Here is a 13,206-nt window from a genome sequence, read left to right on the forward strand (position 1 = left end):
GGAATTTTTTTTTATCTATAATCTTTATATTTTTAATAATTCTATAAAATGTAAATATATTATTTAAAGTAATTTTCAAATAAATAAATCTTTGTTTTTTTCAAGATTTGTTCATCCCTTGGCCGTTTAACTGTTTGAAATGCCGTCACTTTTCAAATTTCGATTATTCCACTTCCTCATTTTGTTACAGTTAGAAAAATTAAAATGCAATATTTTTATTTGAACTAGTTGCCTGAATTTTGTATCAATATTGTCTGTGACTATTGCCAAAGACTTTTATTTTATTAACGTAATGTTATATTCTGAAGTGAAAAATTGTTTGGACAACATAATTTGAAATTATTTTCAAAAAACTCAATACTATAGTAATTTAAAATTTTTTACAACAGACCCCAAACTTAACGAGTATCAGAACTATAAAGTTTTACACGTATAAAATTATTATTTTTCTTTGTAGTCAGAGGTAAAAAAAATGTGCTAAACCAGATACCTGTATTAAAATAAAAGATATTATGTGAGGTCAACCCCTCTTGTTCTGGCGACCCACTAAAAACCACTCTCGTCTTTTACTGGACTATTCTTCAACCCACGAACCTACCTTTCGGCTACAAGCTTCATGGGTGAAGGTCCCAATATATCGCTTACTCGATTCTTCTTCCGTACCGCTCTTGTTTTGGCCTATTTATTTTTTGTTCTAGCGAGAGTCTTCTTGGCCTCCTCAAAAGCCTTGTTCGCACAAGAAGCGAAGTTACAGTGTGTAGGATACACGTATCAAATGAAATACCTGACTTTTGTTAGGTTGCTCGCACAAGGAATGTCGGTGCTGGGTATCGAATGAGATAGAAAAGGACGCAAAAATATATCTATGTTCTTTTAACCCATTTAATGCGTATTCTGATAACTGTAACGACAGCGTTTGTGCGAACAGAACAGCCTTAACCCATTTGATACTTTAAAGTGATTTTTTGTAAAAGCCCCATGAAGCATACAACCGTTCTGTCTACCGCCTTACAAACTCTTCCTATGTGGCTTTATTTGAAGCACCTTTTGCATCTTACGATCATACATCTTATCCTGATTGGGCACGACATACACACCTATCTTTATGTGCCCCAATTCTAACAGCTTTTCAGCCTTCTTCTAATTTCTGAAGGCCCGCATGTTGGGTCCCAAGACTATCTGTAGGTAACAGTTTATTCCATAATCTCGCCCTTCTGACAATGAAAGACCTTTGCATTCTACAAGTTCTATGTTGGGGTATGATCAAAATAGATTTTGTCTCGAAGCCTGCTATGAGCTTCCTTATCGGGGTTCCTGAACTCACAAAATAAAGATATAAAGGCATTTTATTGTCAAAGATAGTGTAAAGCAAATTACCAATTAAAAAACTGCCTTCTAAATACAATATTTAATAATCCGGATTTGATCCTATATTTACTAATATGGTAAGCAAAACGAATGCAAGCATTCAAGGTTCTCTCCAACTTATTGTTCAACTCATCAGTGATATCGTCATAAACAGGACAACAGTAATCAATCAGAAAACGGAAGAATGAGTGATAACCGAGTTGAGGTTGGAAGAGGATCTTTTCTTTTATTTAGTTGTTGTAAAACTATGAAAGTTTTACGCGAGATTTTCCCAAACATGATTCTTCCAAGTTCGGCCTAACGTTATACCAAAGATCCTTAACTATATCCCTATAGGCGATGGGAATTCCTCCAACAAAAAGGGAAGGAAGATCGTCGATCGGGGCACCACTAGATGAAGAGATTATCGTCGCTTGAGTCATATCAGGGTTCAGGGTAAGTCCGTTGTCGCTAGCCCATTTGACAACATAATCAATGTCCGTTTGTATCATAGTCAATAGATCCGGAAGTATGACGATAGAGGACCAACAGATATAATTTAAAATCGTCTACATATTTATGATATTTACAATAATTTACACACCGCATGTAGAAAGATGAATATTATCAACTTTCATTGAGGCAACTTTTTGTTACGATTTTATGATTCTACAAACCTTCCTGATGAAACTGTTGCTTTGACAAAAATCGTAACTGCTAATTCTTCAAAGATATTCGAATATTTATATCAATTGCACAATACTTTGTTCTTTGTCAAAAAAAATTACAGTTTAAGGGTCACTGAAAATGCCTAAAAAACAACGCTTTTTCAAGAATTTTTTTTTTTAATGAAAGGAACAGACATTCAGTTATAATGTTTTAGGAAGTTATTAACTGTATATTCACGAGAAAAATTACAAATTTTTTATTAATAAATATTCCAAACTGGCGGTACTGGAGCCATTTTTGTAATTCATGTTTTATGAAAGTTAAAATTCGTCTCCGGTTAAAAAGTTCAAAATTTCAATGAAATCAATTTCGGACATGTATAAAACCTTTTGTCCCTTTTTTTAGAAGGTTTAAAGAATTTTTTAAACTAATAAAAAAATAAAAAGTTTTTTGAAATGTCTTTAGTAGTGTAACCCGTTAATTATATTTTCTATTTGTGTTTTACAAAAGATTATTCTTCATTTTAATTAGAAAACAATCACAAAATTTAAAAAATTTAAAGATGAAAATGAAATAACAGTGGATTTTAGTTGATTTATATAAAATGATATAGAAAACGATTTGAACTTTCCCCCCCCATATTTGAGTTTTAGCTAGTTCACACAATTAAACGAACATGATTTATAAAACCTTTCACAGATTGATTTAAGAAACTGCCGCAATTGTTATTTAAAAATATTGACGCAACTGAACTGTCACTTTTTTGGCCAAAAACAAGGAAATTTTTGTTGAACGATACTGTCGATATTCGAGACATTTGTTAGTTTGAAAGACATTCAAGAAAAAATATGTGTGTGATTTTATGTTCAACGCTTTTAGCTGTTACGATTTTTATCAAAGCAGCATTTTCATCAGTAAGGGTGCGATCCCATGTGAGCAGAATACGTTAACCGAAAGCAGAAAATTATGAGAGTGAAAAGAACAACAATATCTACCTATATATCTCTTTCGCACTTATGATTTTCTGTTTTCGGTCGACGTATTCTGCTGTAATGGGATTGCACCCTAAGTTGTGTAGAATCATAAAATCGTATATCAAAAAGTTGTCACAATGAAAGTTGATAATATTCATCTTCCTGCACGGTGTGTTTAGTTGTTCACCAAGATCAGCTATAAACAGATTGAATTATAAGGAAGAAAGCGAGGCCCCTTGAGGGACACCACATTCCAACTTATCGCATTCAGAAAAATCACCAGCTCTATCAAAAAGCCGCTTTGATCTATAATCAAGATAAGTGTCCTTATCTTACTGTTTTGGCTCGGATTCGACGTTTTGCCTACTACATTGCCTACTGCTTCTTTTTCTAGAGTCCTTCGTCGACTCAGGGCTGTTTCTTCTACTTTTCTGTGACTCTAGGAGGAGGCAATTGCGATTCTGAACACAATTGAGGCTCCAGATCTTAAAAGGGTACATGCAGCATTGATTTTAAATGGTAAAAGTGCCCCTCGAAGATCCGGAGTCTCAATTGCGTTGAATCAGTATCCTTTGAGTCAACGGTTCTGAATTGCTTCTTCTGTCCTCTATAAACCTTGGTCTAGACGTTCGTCATTCTCTTTAGCTTCTACAAGCTTTGATAACGTTAATTGACTCTGAAAATAGTCTTTAATTACCCCACTTTCCTGAAATCTTTCTAAAAGGAGCTGTATATGCGGCATTGGGTCACACTGACAGGAATTGTGCACTGATTTGACTCGAAACCAGCATGATGCCGATGGTCTCAAGGATTTCAGTCGAAGAAAGACAAACTTTCCTTAGCAGTACTTGCAACTCTATAATCGTTATTTCTTTATACTCCAAGTACGTACACTATAACAGTGTAGCCAGTCGAGGCGTATTAGCACATACAGACTCTAATTAACTCTATTAATCGAAACTTTGTAAGAATTAAGCGAAAAATAGCTGATTTTTTTGCATTTAAAAAAAACATGATTTCGATACTATGGAATTTGGATTCAACACATCAAAATCTAAATTCTAAGATTCAAAATCCAAGGTAGGTTTGCTTCCTCCCTTTTTTCTATCTAATGATAGTGAGAGATTGTAATAAAATAAGTTAAATCTTGTTAGACTACTGACAAATTTTTAGGTTCACAAAAAAATTAAAAATGTGGGATTCGGAGTCCTGAATGAAAAGATGAAATCCGGAACAAGTTACGTAATCTCGACCCCCTGGACGGTATTCCATCGGAAGTAATGCACATATATACAGAAATAATTCCGAATTTATTGCTTTAGACGAAAAACTTGAATGCAAGATAATTTCGATAAAATGTGAGTGAAAAGACAAATATAGAATTATCTTGCACTGGTATTTCAATAAACATTATATGAACCGGAGGCGTTGAGTTTTATTTGTAATGTAATTTGCCACGTGTGCGACAAGCACATTCGCGGTCAATGAAACAATACTTTATTTAAACGCATTAAGCGTATTGATAATTTAATATGCCTGTTGATGATGTCAAACACACAGCCATCGAAACGTTGCAAAAGTTTACATATCATTTCATCTCTAAATAATTAAATGAAATTTTACAATATATCGCAACAAGTGTAATTATAGCGAAGGAAACAAATAAACCAACAGAGCTAATTAGTAACGATAAACTATGAAAATAATTCTATTTTGGTAATTTGTTAGCTTGTATGTAAACATTTATTATGCGATATTATATGGACATCTGACGAAACAAATCCCATCGGAGTCATTATATGCACATCAGATCTCAAGTCGGGTTCTTTAATAAAAATTTACAATAGTTTTCTTTTCTTTTACTTTTAAGAGAAACCTGAAAGTTTTTTCTACAAAATATTTGAATTTCAAAAATTTGTTATGAAGTTTCGGTCATTTCTACTATTAGGGACTTTTTATAATTTTTTTGCATTTTCTTGGGTGTAAACGTTTTTGTACTTAAAAATTGGTATGTATATCAAAATCAAATGAAATTATTTTTATCGGAGATTGAGAATATAAAGTTATAGATGTTTTGCCCGGAAGGGTGGAGGGGGACGATTTCATAACTATTTCACTTTTCATTTTCACTTCCCGTATTTACTTCCTATTTATTATCCACTACCTGCATCCCACTTATTCCCATACAACATTTTTTCTCTTCAGACTTTCTTAATTTCTCACAGTCCGCTTATCATTTCCATAAAACACTTTTACACATTTCTTAAAAAATAAGTAATTTTTATACTAAAACCAGTATAAAAATTAACAATAACAACTTTGAATCTATTTAAGGGCGCCAATGATTATGTGAAATAGTATTCCCAAGCAGTGTGTAATATGATCTTGATATCTCTGTAATATGACATTAAACTAGTTGCATGGCTATGCGGTATGCGTATTCGGTTTGTGCATAGAGGTCTGGGGTTCGATCCCCCATGCGTGCGAGATTTTTCAATCTTAATTCAAATGATTTCATATTCTATATTAATAATGTTAAGTGAAATTTAACTCTAAATAATTAATAACAATAATAATAATGTATATAAATAAATAACTAGCTCTGTTAAATATGACGAAAAAAACAATATTTTTTAAAAACTTATTTTAATAAAAGTAATTTTAGTAATAATTTACATTCTAATTAATACTAATAACAGTTAATGGACCTGCTGGAACAATATTAATAGTCGATTCTGGGTTTTTATATGAATTTTTTTATAAGAACTAAAGTAAAATTTGTTTCTGAATAAAATTTTTTTTTATATTTCTTAAAAATTGAAAAAAAAATAAAATTTTCAAAAACTATTTTGTAACCCAGACAGCACAAAACATATACTATACAATATACATATATATACGATTCGACCTTCTGCAGGAGACGTTAGACACAGAAAATTCCAACGGAAATTTCTAGGAGCAATTTTCAAGGAATTTTCACACCATGAACAGCTTGCAACAAGTTTGCGGTAAGCTTGCCGTGCAAAACTTACAAGCTTATAGCGCAAGATTGCATTAATAATAATAATAAAACATCGCACTTGAAAATTAATTAAATTAATTAAAAAAATTAATTAAATTAATTAAAAAAGTAGCAAAAAGTAGCTTACAAACTATAAAAAGTCGCAAAAAAGTAGCTATCAAAAAATTAACCTTGACGACCAAAAAAACTCGTTTTAGACACTTCACAAAACTGACAAAAATTCCATTCTATATTTTATTTTCCAGACTTTTTCCTAATTTTCATCAAACATATTTACTTCTTTCTTATCCTAATAAATTGAATTGAACTTCAACGAATTTCCATATTTATAAAAATAATTTAACTCTTGAGAAGAATTATTTCAAAAAATTTTTTTAAATAATTGATTTCTTTTGAGTAATTTTATGCGAATTCTAATTTAAATAATTGAATTGCTGAGAAATTTTTATTATTCATGAAAAGAATTGAATTCTTACGAAGATTTTCACAAAATTTTTTTTGAAAATAATTGAATTTCTAAAAAGCATTTTAATATTTTTGAAAATAATTGAATTCTTTCGAATGATTTTATTAAAATTTTTTAAAGTAATTAAAGTCCCAAGAAGAAATTTATTACTTTTAAAAATAATTAAATTCAATAAATGTTACTATTTATGAAAATAATTATGAATTTTGCAAATAATTTTTTTAAAATGTCTCAAAATAATTGAATTTTTGGGAATATTTTTGTTATTTATCGACATAATTCAATTCTTTCGAAGAATTTTATTTAAATCTAAAGGAATAATTGAATTATTTCAAAAAAATGTAATTAAAATGATATTTAAAATAATTGATTTCTTTCGACTAATTTTATGCAAACTCTAGTTTATTATTATTTATTGTATTTATAAAAATAATTGAATTTTCAAGAAGAAATTTGCAAAGAATTTTATTAAAATGCCTCAAAATAATTTAATTAATTCGAAGAATTATTTATGTAAATAATTGAATTCTTGGCAAGAATTTTATTAAAATGTTTAAAAAGAATTCAATTTCTTTGAAAAATTTTGTTATTTTTAAAAATAATTGAATTCTTCTATCAGAATGTTATAAACATTGTTTTAAAGAATTAATTTTTTCGAAATATAATAAATATTATGAGAATTTCATTTTGAATAATTGAGTTCTTGTTATTGAATTATTGCGAAGAATTCTATGAAAAAATTCTTAAATAATTGATTTTTTTGAAATTTTTTTTTGAAAGTGCTATTCTAAATTAATTGAATTCCTGACGATATTTTATTATTTATGAAAATAATTGAATTTTGGATAAACATTATCAATTTTTTTTTTAAATAATTGAATTATTTTGCGAAATTTGATAAAAATGCTAGATATTGAAAATAATTGAATTTCGAATATTTTTCGAAACAAATTGAATCGTTTTAAAGAATTTGATTATAATTTTTGAGAATAGTTTTTTGATTTCTATTAGCGAAATTAAAGTAAATTCTAAAAAAACAGAAATAGTAGCTTTTAGTGGCTGAAATGTGAAAAAAGTACCCAAATAGTAGCATAACGTAAAAAAAATAGTAAACAGTAGGCTTTAGTAGATGACTGCGAAGCCTGTAATAATAATAATCTGCTTACTACACTGCAAAATTGCCGTGAAAAGTTATTGAAATTTTGTCAATATTATTCAGAAAGCTTGCCGTAAGCTTTCGTGCTATCAAGAAAATATAGCATATTAAGACAATGTCTACACTTTCTAAATTTTTATAGTTTTTAGTGAACTGAAAATTAGAAAGTGTGAAATAAAAAATATTAAATAGAAACTGAAAAATAAGTATAATAAAAGTCTAATAAAAAGTAAAGTATGTAAAGATATGAAAAAGATAGGAAACTAAAATGAAAAGTGGGAAGTGACAAACTATTATTTAAGAATGAAAAAGTGATGGAAAATGAAAAGTAGGAAATGGAAAAAGAAAAGTCAGTAATTTAGTACACTGGCTCTTAGCCAGTATTGGGTTAGTATTACGCCAGTATAGTAGATTTATACTTGAGATATTATCTGCATAATTAAATAGTTTCATTTCTCTATAACCCAAATATTTAAGAATAATTTAAATATCGCCCGGCATTATTAATTCAGCAAATCAAACCGAATACTTGATTACTGCACAATTTTTTTTTTCTCTTTTTTTAAATGTCTGAATGTTATATATTTATCAACTGATTTTATATTAATTAATTATGTAATAAAAATGTATACATACTTTAGAAGTTGAAAAATTTAATCATTAACAACGATGGTTTCGAGGAATAAATAAAAAATTCCCAATTTGATTACATCGTGTTACGTAAGAAAAGATTGCCTGACCCTGTTGAACAATGCATATGTGTAAACTGTCAACTGACCTGTTCTGCTTACTTGGCTCAACATTGTCAAACAATACCAAATACTTTTACTGAATCAAATTTATTTTATTTATCTTTCGAAATCAGTTCTTTAATCTTTTCAAAACATCTACGTTAATGTTTCTTAAGTTTCATAATTATATTTACAATGTGAGATATATATTTCTATTCAAGTACCTACATTCATATATTGTGAAGATATAAAATTAAAATTCCATCGCATCTTGTTTAATATAAACAATGATATTGTTGCATTTTATTGTAATTGATGAAAAATTCAAGAATACGAAAGAAATATAAATGCATCATTTTTAAAAAAAATTAAAAAAAAATTTTTTTTTTAAATTTTTAAAATAAATATTTTTGTTGTGATTTTAAAGGTAAGGAAAGGTTAGGGTTACAGTTTTTATTAATAAACCATGTGGGTTCATAGAATTCGTAAGAAAATTAAAAACTTTTCGAAAGCTTAAATATTCGATTTATAAAAAATTATAAAATTTTTTAAATTAGTTATTTAATGAAAAGATATTTTGTGAATGAATTTATGAAAGTCTATGAAAACTTTCTTTCGAAAGCGATGCAATATTGCATCTAGCTTGCTGTGAAACATTACGTGAAACTTCTGTTTTAACGTATCACCCATGTGCATAAAATATTTGTATAGACTACCCATACTTTAAAGTATATGATATAATATGATACGTAACATTAAAGAATATTTTAAGAAGATTAAGTATATTTTTTTAAGATACTTCATTGAGAAAACAAGTTTGTTAAAAAGATTACTCAAAAGTAGAAGAAAATGGGGACAAATGGACATTTGAGTAACATTTAAAATTATTTTGCATATTCATTAAAACACACAGTTCTCTCTCACACAGGTAGCTCGAAAGGTATAGACCAAAGACTAAAAACAAATGATAAACTTAAATTTGATTATATAAAATATGATAGAATTTTAGAAACTTTTTTTCAAACGTTTCGTCTTAAGACTTTTTTTTTATTCTCATTATATTTTTTTAAAGGAATTAAATAAAAAAAAATTACATCGATTTTTTACGATTTCATAAGCAATAAAAAAAATTAATGGTTTTTAATGTTAAAAAAAAAGAGGGAACTTTTTGTTATAGCACAGAGACGCTATACATATATCTACAACCATGACCCGCTTGCCGAAACGTGTGCCCCATATCATTATGTCTATATTTGGTCGCACGTATTTGTGTTATTGTACATATGAAATATGTAAAACAAGTTTTAAGTTGAGATGCATTATAATTAATTTTTCCTTTAATGAAATAATTTCTGAAAATTATTCCCAACAAAATTTCTTTCAACAAATGCATATTCCAAAAATGGTTATTTAATATTCGGGAAATGTTTAATATATAGAATTGATTTTTTTTAATATTTTTCTTTTCGCAATATTGAAATTTTATTTTTATAACTATAACAGTTTGATTTTTTAAAAGTAGTGTTTCAACGCGAGTTTTAAAATTGTTGTTCTTGAAATTAGCGTCGAAAACTGTTATTAAAATTAACCATTTTAATTGCAATTAAAATACTCCGTCGTCTTCTTTTTTAAAGTATCAAACTGATACAAAAAATTTGGTTCAATTTTTTATTTGATGAACGTTTTTTGGTATAAATTCATTGCAATTTGATACTTTCGAGTCAACAGTGTTTATAAGATATAATGTGAATGGTCAGTTCTTAAATTTGCATTTAAATCTGTCTATCGGTTTGCTCTGCCATTTCTAATTTTGATCCAATAAAAATTCGACCTTTTAAAAATTCAAAGAAAGTAGATATTCCGTAAAATGAAAATAATTCAATTTATCAAAGTTTTACAATATTGTTATATAAAAGTTTTATAGAACAAAATTTCTTCACGAATTCACGATCAGACAAAACTTTTTTTAATAGAACGAATTTCTATTTAGCAGAATATTAAATTCGTAAAATTTCTATCCGATCGAATTTTTAAATTGCAGGATGTCCAGTACAACGAATTCTCATTTGACCAAAATTATATATTTTATGAATTGCAGTCTTCGCACTCAATAATTAATTTTAAAAAAGTAGCTTTCAAACTAAAAAAAAGTAGTAAAAAAGTAGTTATCGAAAAATTAAACTCGTTTTAGAAACTTGACAAAACTGACAACAATTATTCCATTTCACATTTTTAATTTTTCTGACTTTTTCCTAATTTTCATCAAAAATATTTACTTCTTTCTTATTCTGCTAATAAATTCAATTCCTGCAACGAATTTTATTATTCATCAAAGAATTTAAATATTTATAAGAATAATTTTAGAAACATTTTAAATAATTGATTTCTTTCGACTAATTATATAGAAATTCTAATTTAAATAATTAAATTCCTGAGACATTTTTATTATTCATGAAAAGAATTGAATTCTTATGAAGATTTTTACAAAAAATTGTTAAAATAATTTAATTCTGTTTGAAAATTTTATGAAAATAGAAGATATTGAAAATCATTGAATTGCGAAAAGTTTTTAAAAATAATTAAAGTTTAAAAGGAATTCTATTAAAATTTTTGAGAATAATTAAATGTCTATGTGGCATTTCATTAAATTTTTTTTGAAAATAATTGAATTCCTAAACAGCATTTTATTATTTATGAAAATAAGTGAATTCTTGTGAACAATTTTATTAGAATTTTTTTTAAAATAATTGAATTTCCAAGAAAAAATTTATTACTTTTAAAAATAATTGAATTCTTTTGATGAATATTGTTATTTTTGAAAATAATTTTATTAAAATGACTCAAAATAATTGAATTTTCGGGAATAATTTTGTTATTTATTGACATAAATGAATTCTTGGGAAGAAGTTTATTAAAATTTAAAAGAATAATTGAATTATTTCAAAAAAACGTAATTAAAATTGTATTTAAAATAATTGGTTTCTTTCAAACGATTTTATTAAAATATTTGAAAATAATTGAATTGTTTCAAAGAATTTTAAAAAATAATTTTTTTTAAAAAATTAATTTTTTTGAGGAATATTGAAATTGAGAATTTTTAAGAATAATAATGACATTTTTTGAGCAATTCCTGTAAAATTGTATTAAATATAATTGAAATCCTGTGATGAATTTGTTTATTTATGAAAAGAATTGAATAATTGCTAAGAATTTAAGAAAAATTTTCAAAAGTAATTTAATTCTTGAGATAAATTTGAAAATAATTGAATTATTGCGAAAAAATTTATTAAAGTGTTTAAAAAGAATTGAATTTCTGTGGAAAATTTTGTCATTTTTGAAAATAATTGAATTCTTCATAGAAATTTTATAAACATTGTTTTAAATAATTAATTTTTTTGAAATATAATAAATATTTAAAAAATTTTATTTTAAATAATTGAAGTCTTGTGGAAAATTTTATTTGTTAAAATAATTGAATTTTTGTATCAATTAATTTAAAATAGTATTAAAAATAATTGAAATTCTTCGATGAGTTTTATTATTTATAAAAATAATTGAAATTGAATTGTTTCATAGAATTTTATCAAACATTTTTTTAAAATTGAATTTTCATGAAAAATGTTAGTGAAAGTAATTGAATTATTCTGAAAAAAAATTATGTTAAATAATTGATTTTTTCTAAATTTTTTTTGAAAATGCTATTCAAATTAATTGAATTTCATGAAAATACTAGTTATTGAAAATAATTGAATTTCGAATATTTTAAAAAAAAAATAATTGAATCGTTTTAAAAAAAAAATTTCTTTTTTTTAAGAATTAGAATATAATTTTTGAGAATATTTTTTTGATTCCTAGTATTAGCGAACCTAAACTATAGTGGAAATTCTCAAAAAAAAACAGAAATAGTAGCTTTTAGTGGCTGAAATCTAAAAAAAGTACCCAAATAGTATAAGAACGTAAAAAAAGGAGTAAATAGTAGGTTTTAGTAGACGAGTACGAAGCCTGGATGAATTATTATTTGTTAGAATTCCAAACACCGAATTTTCAATTGACCGAAATAATTGAGCGCGAATTTTAAAATTGACCAATCACAATGTTTCTCGTAATTTCTGATTGGTCAAATTTAAAATTCGCGCTGAAATATTTCTGCCTTTTTCTCACGTTCTTAAAATTCCCCTCAATTGAAAATTCGCTATTTTTAGAATTCTATCTCATGACAATTCGCAAATATAGAATAATTTCGTTACATTGAAGATACGGTGTAGTGGAAATTTTGCAATTTAAAAATTAAAAATTCGACTTGACAGAAATTCTAATAAATATTCCGCTAAAAAATATTAAAATTTGTACAAATGAAATGTATTAAAAATGTGACTAAGTAGAAATTTTATTACATAAAAGTTTTATATAACAATTGGGGGTCCGGATCAAATAACTCGACGGACGCTCCGGGAAAATCGCTGATACCAGTCGGGTAGCAGTGAGGGGCCCAGAAACGCTCACTGCTCCCCGACTGGCATTTAAGCGTGCGTCCACGCGTTGGTCTAGTTATTTGATCCGGACCCTCAATTTATTGTATATTGTAAATTTGCAGAAAATTGTTTATTGTAGAATCGGTTAGATAGCAAAAACTCCACAATGTGGAGAAAACACCACAATGTGGAATTCTAAGAATCTGTGAAATGAAAATTCTAGTTATAAGTGATATGATCCTCGAGAAATGAATTTGAACAATAACACTTGAAGAAGAAGTCTTAATATTGAATCCTTGTTTTGAAATTGATTGCACAGAAAGGCAAAACATACTTAACTTGAAAATTGTTTTACAAATAAATATTATT

The sequence above is a fragment of the Leptopilina heterotoma genome, unplaced genomic scaffold (genome assembly GCF_015476425.1).
Source record: "Leptopilina heterotoma isolate Lh14 unplaced genomic scaffold, ASM1547642v1 Lhet_24, whole genome shotgun sequence".
In the NCBI taxonomy this organism is placed as follows: domain Eukaryota; kingdom Metazoa; phylum Arthropoda; class Insecta; order Hymenoptera; family Figitidae; genus Leptopilina; species Leptopilina heterotoma.